Genomic DNA, 11,471 nt, shown 5'->3' on the forward strand with positions numbered 1-11,471 from the left:
CAAGCGGACATGAGATGCGAAAATTAAGATCTCTCTCTTCTTCAAGCTTGAATCTGGACACACCATAGGGCCAGAAACAAAACTTTCTCAACATTGAGAAGAAGAAGTAGCGATTTAGTAATTAAGCCTTTAAAGGAAATTTAACAAAAGCAAAAATTAAACCTTTAGAGGAAAATTAACTAAATCCTAAGAGAACTAAATCCTAAGAATTTCGTGGCTCATACAAGCACACAAAAACGTGAATCCTTACCAAGAACAAAACCGATTTGCTCCTTGGTTCATCACCACCTCATTTAAACCCAAGCTTTCACCAAATCGGTAAGCCTAAAGATGAGGTTTTAAAATCGATTTCTTTCACACACTTGGTCTACAAATTCTAACAAGACAAGAGACCAAGCTTACTCAACAATGAGCTGCTAGAGAATCGATTTAACAACAAAAGCAAAATTAAAGCTTTAAAGAACTAAGCTAAGCGAATTAACACCTAAGCTAGGATTAAAACTTTAACTAAGCTAACTCCTAAGAAAACGACATTGAGAATGAGTTTGAATCACCAAGAACAGAACCTGCTCTGATACCATGTAGGGATTTATGAGACAAAGCTCACAAGAGAGGGTAGACAAACACTTGGTGAATGAATCCCCCTTTACCCACAACAAACTAACTCATTCTCAAGGGGGAGGAGAGAACATCAACTTGTGATGAACTCCCCATAAACAAGCTAGATAGAACCCAAATACTAGAGAGTAAGCGGATCCTAACTAGGAGAAGCACTAGTTTGAGACTTATCCTCTTCTAGTATCACAACACTTAGAGTTTGTGTACTTAGGAGAAGGAGGATTAAGAATCAGTAATCTAGGCTAAGTAAAGCAGTAAATAAGAAGAGTTTAGGTGGATTTGAGAAGAGAATAGGCTGCCTTAAGGGCAGCCTCTAACCGCTAATCTCCTAAACACTCTACATTGTTGATATGAACAAGAACACAAGTAGAGAGGGAAAACGGTTTCTCTTCTTTTAATAATATTGTGATGTGTTCCAAAATGAGAGATTACAATGCTTAATATAGGAGAACAAATGTATATGGCCGTTTGAGATAAATGAGAGGTGAGAGTGACATATAGCCGTTGGTGCACAAGTGGGTGTATGGTGACAGGGACAGCTCCTTCCCTTGGTTGTCTCATTCTTCACCAACCAAGGTCTCACATGCTTCCTTCCTTCCCTTCTTTTCCCTTTGTGAGACATTTAACTTCTTCTTGGGCCTCTTCTTCTTATAAGGCCTTTACTTCACAATTCTTCTCACATTGCTCTTATGGCCTTGCTGACCACTCTCATTTTTCTCACGGCCCACATGGCCTTATTGGCCACTCTTATTGTGCTCACGGCCTTACTGGCCGCTCCCACACCACTCATGGCCTTACCGGCCACACTTCTTGTACTAGCAGCCTTACCGGCCACTCTCTTCTTCCTTGTGCAGCTCGGCCTCACCGGCCTCACTCTCTCTTCTCCTTCATATATACTAATAGTACGGACGGGCCTGTACGGACGGGCCTGTACGGACGGGCCTGTACGGACGGGCCTGTACGGACGGGCCTGCTCTTCAATGTGTTCACGGCCTAACTGGCCGCTCTCCGGACATGGGTCCGTTCACGGACACGGTACATGGTACCGGACACGGTACATGGTCGCTCACGGACACGGACATGGCCTTACCGGCCTTTACATGGCCTTTCCGGCCTTTCTTCTCTTCTTCCAAGGTTCGGCCTTACCGGCCTCTCCTCTCTCCTCCTTGGTACATTCTAATACTTAGAAGCTGTAAACAGCTATGTTAGTGTTTCTGGGGTTAAAATGTGTCTGAATCAAATGCAATTAACTAATTATAAGAGTTTGAGATAGATGTGGAGAGTTTAAAAGCCACTTATACCCATTTTGTCCCAAAACAGGCTAACACCAAGAAAACATTGCTTAGTAGCTGTAAACAGCTATGTTAGTGTTTATGGGGATAAAATGTGTCTTAATCTAATGCAACTAACTAAGTATAAGAGTTTGAGATGAATGTGGAGAGTTTAAAAACCACTTATACCCATTTTATCCCAAAACAGGCTAACACAAAGAAAACATTGCTTAGAAGCTGTAAACAGCTATGTTAGTGTTTATGGGGTTAAAATGTGTCTTAATCCAATGCAACTAACTAATTATAAGAGTTTAAGATAGATGTGGAGGGTTTAAAAGCCACTTATACCCTTTTTGTCCCAAAACAGGCTAAAACCAAGAAAACATTGCTTAGAAGCTGTAAACAGCTATGTTAGTGTTTATGGGGTTAAAATGTGTCTTAATCCAATGCAACTAACTAATTATAAGAGTTTGAGATAGATGTGGAGAGTTTAAAAGCCACTTATACCCATTTTGTCCCAAAACAGGCTAAAACCAAGAAAACATTGCTTAGAAGCTGTAAACAGCTATGTTAGTGTTTATGGGGTTAAAATGTGTCTTAATCCAATGCAACTAACTAATTATAAGAGTTTAAGATAGATGTGGAGAGTTTAAAAGCCACTTATACCCATTTTGTCCCAAAACAGGCTAAAACCAAGAAAACATTGCTTAGAAGCTGTAAACAGCTATGTTAGTGTTTATGGGGTTAAAATGTGTCTTAATCCAATGCAAATAACTAATTATAAGAGTTTGAGATAGATGTGGAGAGTTTAAAAGCCACTTATACCCATTTTGTCCCAAAACAGGCTAAAACCAAGAAATCATTGCTTAGAAGCTGTAAACAGCTATGTTAGTGTTTATGGGGTTAAAATGTGTCTTAATCCAATGCAACTAACTAATTACAAGAGTTTGAGATAGATGTGGAGAGTTTAAAAGTCACTTATTCCCATTTTGTCCCAATAGAGGCTAAAACCAAGAAAACATTGCTTAGTAGCTGTAAACAGCTATGTTAGTGTTTATGGGGTTAAAATGTGTATTAATCCAATGCAACTAACTAAATATAAGAGTTTGAGATAGATGTGGAGAGTTTAAAAGCCACTTATACCCATTTTGTCCCAAAACAGGCTAAAACCAAGAAAACATTGCTTAGAAGCTGTAAACAGCTATGTTAGTGTTTATGGGGGTAAAATGTGTCTTAATCCAATGCAACTAACTAATTATAAGAGTTTAAGATAGATGTGGAGAGTTTAAAAGCCACTTATACCCTTTTTGTCCCAAAATAGGCTAAAACCCAGAAAACATTGCTTAGAAGCTGTAAACAGCTAGGTTAGTGTTTCTGGGGTTAAAATGTGTCTTAATCCAATGCAACTATCTAATTATAAGAGTTTGAGATAGATGTGGACAGTTTAAAAGCCACTTATATCCATTTTGTCCCAAAACAAGCTAACAGCAAGAAAACATTGCTTAGTAGCTGTAAATAGCTATGTTTGTGTTTATGGGGTTAAAATGTGTCTTAATCCAATGCAACTAACTAATTATAAGAGTTTAAGATAGATGTGGAGAGTTTAAAAGCCACTTATACCCTTTTTGTCCCAAAATAGGCTAAAACCAAGAAAACATTGCTTAGAAGCTGTAAACAGCTATGTTAGTGTTTATGGGGTTAAAATGTGTCTTAATCCAATGCAACTAACTAAATATAAGAGTTTGAGATAGATGTGGAGAGTTTAAAAGCCACTTATACCCATTTTGTCCCAAAACAGGCTAAAACCAAGAAATCATTGCTTAGAAGCTGTAAAGAGCTATGTTAGTGTTTATGGGGTTAAAATGTGTCTTAATCCAATGCAACTAACTAATTATAAGAGTTTGAGATAGATGTGGAGAGTTTAAAAGCCACTTATACCCATTTTGTCCCAAAACAGGCTAAAACCAAGAAAACATTGCTTAGAAGCTGTAAACAGCTATGTTAGTGTTTCTGGGGTTGAAATGTGTCTTAATCAAATGCAATTAACTAATTATAAGAGTTTGAGATAGATGTGGAGAGTTTAAAAGCCACTTATACCCATTTTGTCCCAAAACAGGCTAACACCAAGAAAACATTGCTTAGTAGCTGTAAACAGCTATGTTAGTGTTTAAGGGGATAAAATGTGTCTTAATCTAATGCAACTAACTAAGTATAAGAGTTTGAGATGAATGTGGAGAGTTTAAAAACCACTTATCCCCATTTTATCCCAAAACAGGCTAACACAAAGAAAACATTGCTTAGAAGCTGTAAACAGCTATGTTAGTGTTTATGGGGTTAAAATGTGTCTTAATCCAATGCAACTAACTAATTATAAGAGTTTAAGATAGATGTGGAGAGTTTAAAAGCCACTTATACCCTTTTTGTCCCAAAACAGGCTAAAACCAAGAAAACATTGCTTAGAAGCTGTAAACAGCTATGTTAGTGTTTATGGGGTTAAAATGTGTCTTAATCCAATGCAACTAACTAATTATAAGAGTTTGAGATAGATGTGGAGAGTTTAAAAGCCACTTATACCCATTTTGTCCCAAAACAGGCTAAAACCAAGAAATCATTGCTTAGAAGCTGTAAACAGCTATGTTAGTGTTTATGGGGTTAAAATGTGTCTTAATCCAATGCAACTAACTAATTACAAGAGTTTGAGATAGATGTGGAGAGTTTAAAAGTCACTTATTCCCATTTTGTCCCAATAGAGGCTAAAACCAAGAAAACATTGCTTAGTAGCTGTAAACAGCTATGTTAGTGTTTATGGGGTTAAAATGTGTATTAATCCAATGCAACTAACTAAATATAAGAGTTTGAGATAGATGTGGAGAGTTTAAAAGCCACTTATACCCATTTTGTCCCAAAACAGGCTAAAACCAAGAAAACATTGCTTAGAAGCTGTAAACAGCTATGTTAGTGTTTATGGGGGTAAAATGTGTCTTAATCCAATGCAACTAACTAATTATAAGAGTTTAAGATAGAAGTGGAGAGTTTAAAAGCCACTTATACCCTTTTTGTCCCAAAATAGGCTAAAACCCAGAAAACATTGCTTAGAAGCTGTAAACAGCTAGGTGTAGGGATTTATGAGACAAAGCTCACAAGAGAGGGTAGACAAACACTTGGTGAATGAATCCCCCTTTACCCACAACAAACTAACTCATTCTCAAGGGGGAGGAGAGAACATCAACTTGTGATGAACTCCCCATAAACAAGCTAGATAGAACCCAAATACTAGAGAGTAAGCGGATCCTAACTAGGAGAAGCACTAGTTTGAGACTTATCCTCTTCTAGTATCACAACACTTAGAGTTTGTGTACTTAGGAGAAGGAGGATTAAGAATCAGTAATCTAGGCTAAGTAAAGCAGTAAATAAGAAGAGTTTAGGTGGATTTGAGAAGAGAATAGGCTGCCTTAAGGGCAGCCTCTAACCGCTAATCTCCTAAACACTCTACATTGTTGATATGAACAAGAACACAAGTAGAGAGGGAAAACGGTTTCTCTTCTTTTAATAATATTGTGATGTGTTCCAAAATGAGAGATTACAATGCTTAATATAGGAGAACAAATGTATATGGCCGTTTGAGATAAATGAGAGGTGAGAGTGACATATAGCCGTTGGTGCACAAGTGGGTGTATGGTGACAGGGACAGCTCCTTCCCTTGGTTGTCTCATTCTTCACCAACCAAGGTCTCACATGCTTCCTTCCTTCCCTTCTTTTCCCTTTGTGAGACATTTAACTTCTTCTTGGGCCTCTTCTTCTTATAAGGCCTTTACTTCACAATTCTTCTCACATTGCTCTTATGGCCTTGCTGACCACTCTCATTGTTCTCACGGCCCACATGGCCTTATTGGCCACTCTTATTGTGCTCACGGCCTTACTGGCCGCTCCCACACCACTCATGGCCTTACCGGCCACACTTCTTGTACTAGCAGCCTTACCGGCCACTCTCTTCTTCCTTGTGCAGCTCGGCCTCACCGGCCTCACTCTCTCTTCTCCTTCATATATACTAATAGTACGGACGGGCCTGTACGGACGGGCCTGTACGGACGGGCCTGTACGGACGGGCCTGTACGGACGGGCCTGCTCTTCAATGTGTTCACGGCCTAACTGGCCGCTCTCCGGACATGGGTCCGTTCACGGACACGGTACATGGTACCGGACACGGTACATGGTCGCTCACGGACACGGACATGGCCTTACCGGCCTTTACATGGCCTTTCCGGCCTTTCTTCTCTTCTTCCAAGGTTCGGCCTTACCGGCCTCTCCTCTCTCCTCCTTGGTACATTCTAATACTCCCCCGCACGCTTGATCGGTGGGACACCATGGGGACCAAAGATCAAGGGTGGACTAGTGTCATCTACCTCATTAAAAAACCTCAACAAAGAAAACCTCTTGGGATAAAACTTTGTTAAGGGAAAAAGAGTATAGACTCCACTATCCATGATGTCCCCTGACCTTGGTTTGCAAAGAACTAGCTCCCTTCTCTTCATGAATTGAACCGCTCCTACTCCTTAGCCCACCTTGCCTTTAGCACATTCCTTATGATCTCCATCCTTGCGCCTTTAGAATTTCTTTGAGGCTCTCATAGTCTCCTTTACCCCTTAAACAAGTGATAACGAAGAAAAGAATAAGTGTTTGCTATGAGGAATATCAAGGAAAATTTCTAAAAATGTGACAATTTAAGAGAACATATTAAAGAGTAAAGACTAGTAAAGAAGCTAAGGTAATGAATTTATGAATTAAAATAGAGAAGGGTTTAGAGCACAGCCTTTATGGTGTTTTGATGGATAGGAAGGAGAGAGTTGATCACTGATGCGGTTTGGAATTCCTCCTTGAGACCGCTTCTCTAACCATGGTTTTTAAACCCGGCCAGTTTTATCTGTCAGACTGATACATGCCCACTGAATCGGACATAACTTTCGAACGGCTGCTCGGATTGGTATGATTCCACTTCCACTGGCAAGATGACTCTGTGGTCTCGAACTTTAATGAAGAACGCGGAAGCCGAATCGCAGTGGAAGGGTTTCGTCCGAGTCAATCTTTGAGACGCTTCGGCTGAGCTTTAAGTAAAGACTTTTGCTTGTGGCCGAGCAGAATCTGTGAGGTACGGTCTGAAGTCACTTGATCTCCCCCGTAACCTTTACTTGATGATGGGCTGAAACCTCATCACCTCAGTTGAAGCCTTGTGCATCACCGTTCTTGTGCACATCCAATCAACAGTTGAAACCTTGTGCATCACCTTTCCTAAAGACCATTGTGCACATCCGATCAACAACTTGGCACTAACACACATGCTCTTGGACTGATTCATCACCTTCCACCAGCTTAACAAAGACTTGGTGGCCCTTGGTTCTAACTCCAGGCATTGTGCTGCGCTCTCCTCATGGCTATCTTGTAGCCTTCAACCTCGCCACTTCTTCTCCTTGAGATAGTGAGCGAGCTCCACACAATCTTCAGTGCTGAAACTGAAACCAAAAATCAATGGAACAGATTCTAAACAAGAGATTGTTAGAGATTAGAGTATAGAGAATAATACTGAAATTAAATAGAGAATTTAGAGAATTAATAAGAGTATATATGGAGAATAGAAAGTGAGAGTATAAGGGAGAGTATTGGCGGTAGTATAAGATGAATGGAGAGTAGAATAGAGAATCTGCTCAAGAGTTCTTATGGACAGAGTTTAACTCTGTTTTCTTGAGTTGAAAGAAGCTTTGACAGCCAAGAACATCCAAGAAGACAATCTCTTTTGGTGCTTTAATGGCTGAAACACAATGGACCTTATGGAAAATTAGTTTCTCCAAAGGTTTAACAACAAAACTCCTTGTAGAATCACTTAAACAAGTGTTCTTCAAGAGATTAAGGCTTTAGATCCACGAAGATAACATATAGAAGATGTTTTTCGTGGTCCCAAGCAAAGAAGAAACAACAAAAGCCTTTGGAACAGCCTATTGTCCAACGGTTAAAAGAATGCATCTTGGAACAGCTTTAGTCTAGTTGACCAAGCGGACATGAGATGCGAAAATTAAGATCTCTCTCTTCTTCAAGCTTGAATCTGGACACACCATAGGGCCAGAAACAAAACTTTCTCAACATTGAGAAGAAGAAGTAGCGATTTAGTAATTAAGCCTTTAAAGGAAATTTAACAAAAGCAAAAATTAAACCTTTAGAGGAAAATTAACTAAATCCTAAGAGAACTAAATCCTAAGAATTTCGTGGCTCATACAAGCACACAAAAACGTGAATCCTTACCAAGAACAAAACCGATTTGCTCCTTGGTTCATCACCACCTCATTTAAACCCAAGCTTTCACCAAATCGGTAAGCCTAAAGATGAGGTTTTAAAATCGATTTCTTTCACACACTTGGTCTACAAATTCTAACAAGACAAGAGACCAAGCTTACTCAACAATGAGCTGCTAGAGAATCGATTTAACAACAAAAGCAAAATTAAAGCTTTAAAGAACTAAGCTAAGCGAATTAACACCTAAGCTAGGATTAAAACTTTAACTAAGCTAACTCCTAAGAAAACGACATTGAGAATGAGTTTGAATCACCAAGAACAGAACCTGCTCTGATACCATGTAGGGATTTATGAGACAAAGCTCACAAGAGAGGGTAGACAAACACTTGGTGAATGAATCCCCCTTTACCCACAACAAACTAACTCATTCTCAAGGGGGAGGAGAGAACATCAACTTGTGATGAACTCCCCATAAACAAGCTAGATAGAACCCAAATACTAGAGAGTAAGCGGATCCTAACTAGGAGAAGCACTAGTTTGAGACTTATCCTCTTCTAGTATCACAACACTTAGAGTTTGTGTACTTAGGAGAAGGAGGATTAAGAATCAGTAATCTAGGCTAAGTAAAGCAGTAAATAAGAAGAGTTTAGGTGGATTTGAGAAGAGAATAGGCTGCCTTAAGGGCAGCCTCTAACCGCTAATCTCCTAAACACTCTACATTGTTGATATGAACAAGAACACAAGTAGAGAGGGAAAACGGTTTCTCTTCTTTTAATAATATTGTGATGTGTTCCAAAATGAGAGATTACAATGCTTAATATAGGAGAACAAATGTATATGGCCGTTTGAGATAAATGAGAGGTGAGAGTGACATATAGCCGTTGGTGCACAAGTGGGTGTATGGTGACAGGGACAGCTCCTTCCCTTGGTTGTCTCATTCTTCACCAACCAAGGTCTCACATGCTTCCTTCCTTCCCTTCTTTTCCCTTTGTGAGACATTTAACTTCTTCTTGGGCCTCTTCTTCTTATAAGGCCTTTACTTCACAATTCTTCTCACATTGCTCTTATGGCCTTGCTGACCACTCTCATTGTTCTCACGGCCCACATGGCCTTATTGGCCACTCTTATTGTGCTCACGGCCTTACTGGCCGCTCCCACACCACTCATGGCCTTACCGGCCACACTTCTTGTACTAGCAGCCTTACCGGCCACTCTCTTCTTCCTTGTGCAGCTCGGCCTCACCGGCCTCACTCTCTCTTCTCCTTCATATATACTAATAGTACGGACGGGCCTGTACGGACGGGCCTGTACGGACGGGCCTGTACGGACGGGCCTGTACGGACGGGCCTGCTCTTCAATGTGTTCACGGCCTAACTGGCCGCTCTCCGGACATGGGTCCGTTCACGGACACGGTACATGGTACCGGACACGGTACATGGTCGCTCACGGACACGGACATGGCCTTACCGGCCTTTACATGGCCTTTCCGGCCTTTCTTCTCTTCTTCCAAGGTTCGGCCTTACCGGCCTCTCCTCTCTCCTCCTTGGTACATTCTAATACTAGGTTAGTGTTTCTGGGGTTAAAATGTGTCTTAATCCAATGCAACTATCTAATTATAAGAGTTTGAGATAGATGTGGACAGTTTAAAAGCCACTTATATCCATTTTGTCCCAAAACAAGCTAACAGCAAGAAAACATTGCTTAGTAGCTGTAAATAGCTATGTTTGTGTTTATGGGGTTAAAATGTGTCTTAATCCAATGCAACTAACTAATTATAAGAGTTTAAGATAGATGTGGAGAGTTTAAAAGCCACTTATACCCTTTTTGTCCCAAAATAGGCTAAAACCAAGAAAACATTGCTTAGAAGCTGTAAACAGCTATGTTAGTGTTTATGGGGTTAAAATGTGTCTTAATCCAATGCAACTAACTAAATATAAGAGTTTGAGATAGATGTGGAGAGTTTAAAAGCCACTTATACCCATTTTGTCCCAAAACAGGCTAAAACCAAGAAATCATTGCTTAGAAGCTGTAAAGAGCTATGTTAGTGTTTATGGGGTTAAAATGTGTCTTTATCCAATGCAACTAACTAATTATAAGAGTTTGAGATAGATGTGGAGAGTTTAAAAGCCACTTATACCCATTTTGTCCCAAAACAGGCTAAAACCAAGAAAACATTGCTTAGAAGCTGTAAACAGCTATGTTAGTGTTTCTGGGGTTAAAATGTGTCTTAATCAAATGCAATTAACTAATTATAAGAGTTTGAGATAGATGTGGAGAGTTTAAAAGCCACTTATACCCATTTTGTCCCAAAACAGGCTAACACCAAGAAAACATTGCTTAGAAGCTGTAAACAGCTATGTTAGTGTTTATGGGGGTAAAATGTGTCTTAATCCAATGCAACTAACTAATTATAAGAGTTTAAGATAGATGTGGAGAGTTTAAAAGCCACTTATACCCTTTTTGTCCCAAAATAGGCTAAAACCCAGAAAACATTGCTTAGAAGCTGTAAATAGCTAGGTTAGTGTTTCTGGGGTTAAAATGTGTCTTAATCCAATGCAACTATCTAATTATAAGAGTTTGAGATAGATGTGGACAGTTTAAAAGCCACTTATATCCATTTTGTCCCAAAACAAGCTAACAGCAAGAAAACATTGCTTAGTAGCTGTAAATAGCTATGTTTGTGTTTATGGGGTTAAAATGTGTCTTAATCCAATGCAACTAACTAATTATAAGAGTTTAAGATAGATGTGGAGAGTTTAAAAGCCACTTATACCCTTTTTGTCCCAAAATAGGCTAAAACCAAGAAAACATTGCTTAGAAGCTGTAAACAGCTATGTTAGTGTTTATGGGGTTAAAATGTGTCTTAATCCAATGCAACTAACTAAATATAAGAGTTTGAGATAGATGTGGAGAGTTTAAAAGCCACTTATACCCATTTTATACCAAAACAGGCTAAAACCAAGAAATCATTGCTTAGAAGCTGTAAAGAGCTATGTTAGTGTTTATGGGGTTAAAATGTGTCTTAATCCAATGCAACTAACTAATTATAAGAGTTTGAGATAGATGTGGAGAGTTTAAAAGCCACTTATACCCATTTTGTCCCAAAACAGGCTAAAACCAAGAAAACATTGCTTAGAAGCTGTAAACAGCTATGTTAGTGTTTCTGGGGTTAAAATGTGTCTTAATCAAATGCAATTAACTAATTATAAGAGTTTGAGATAGATGTGGAGAGTTTAAAAGCCACTTATACCCATTTTGTCCCAAAACTGGCTAACACCAAGAAAACATTGCTTAGAAGCT

Source organism: Camelina sativa, chromosome 9, assembly GCF_030686135.1.
Source record: "Camelina sativa cultivar CO46 ecotype springtype chromosome 9, ASM3068613v1".
NCBI classification, from domain to species: domain Eukaryota; kingdom Viridiplantae; phylum Streptophyta; class Magnoliopsida; order Brassicales; family Brassicaceae; genus Camelina; species Camelina sativa.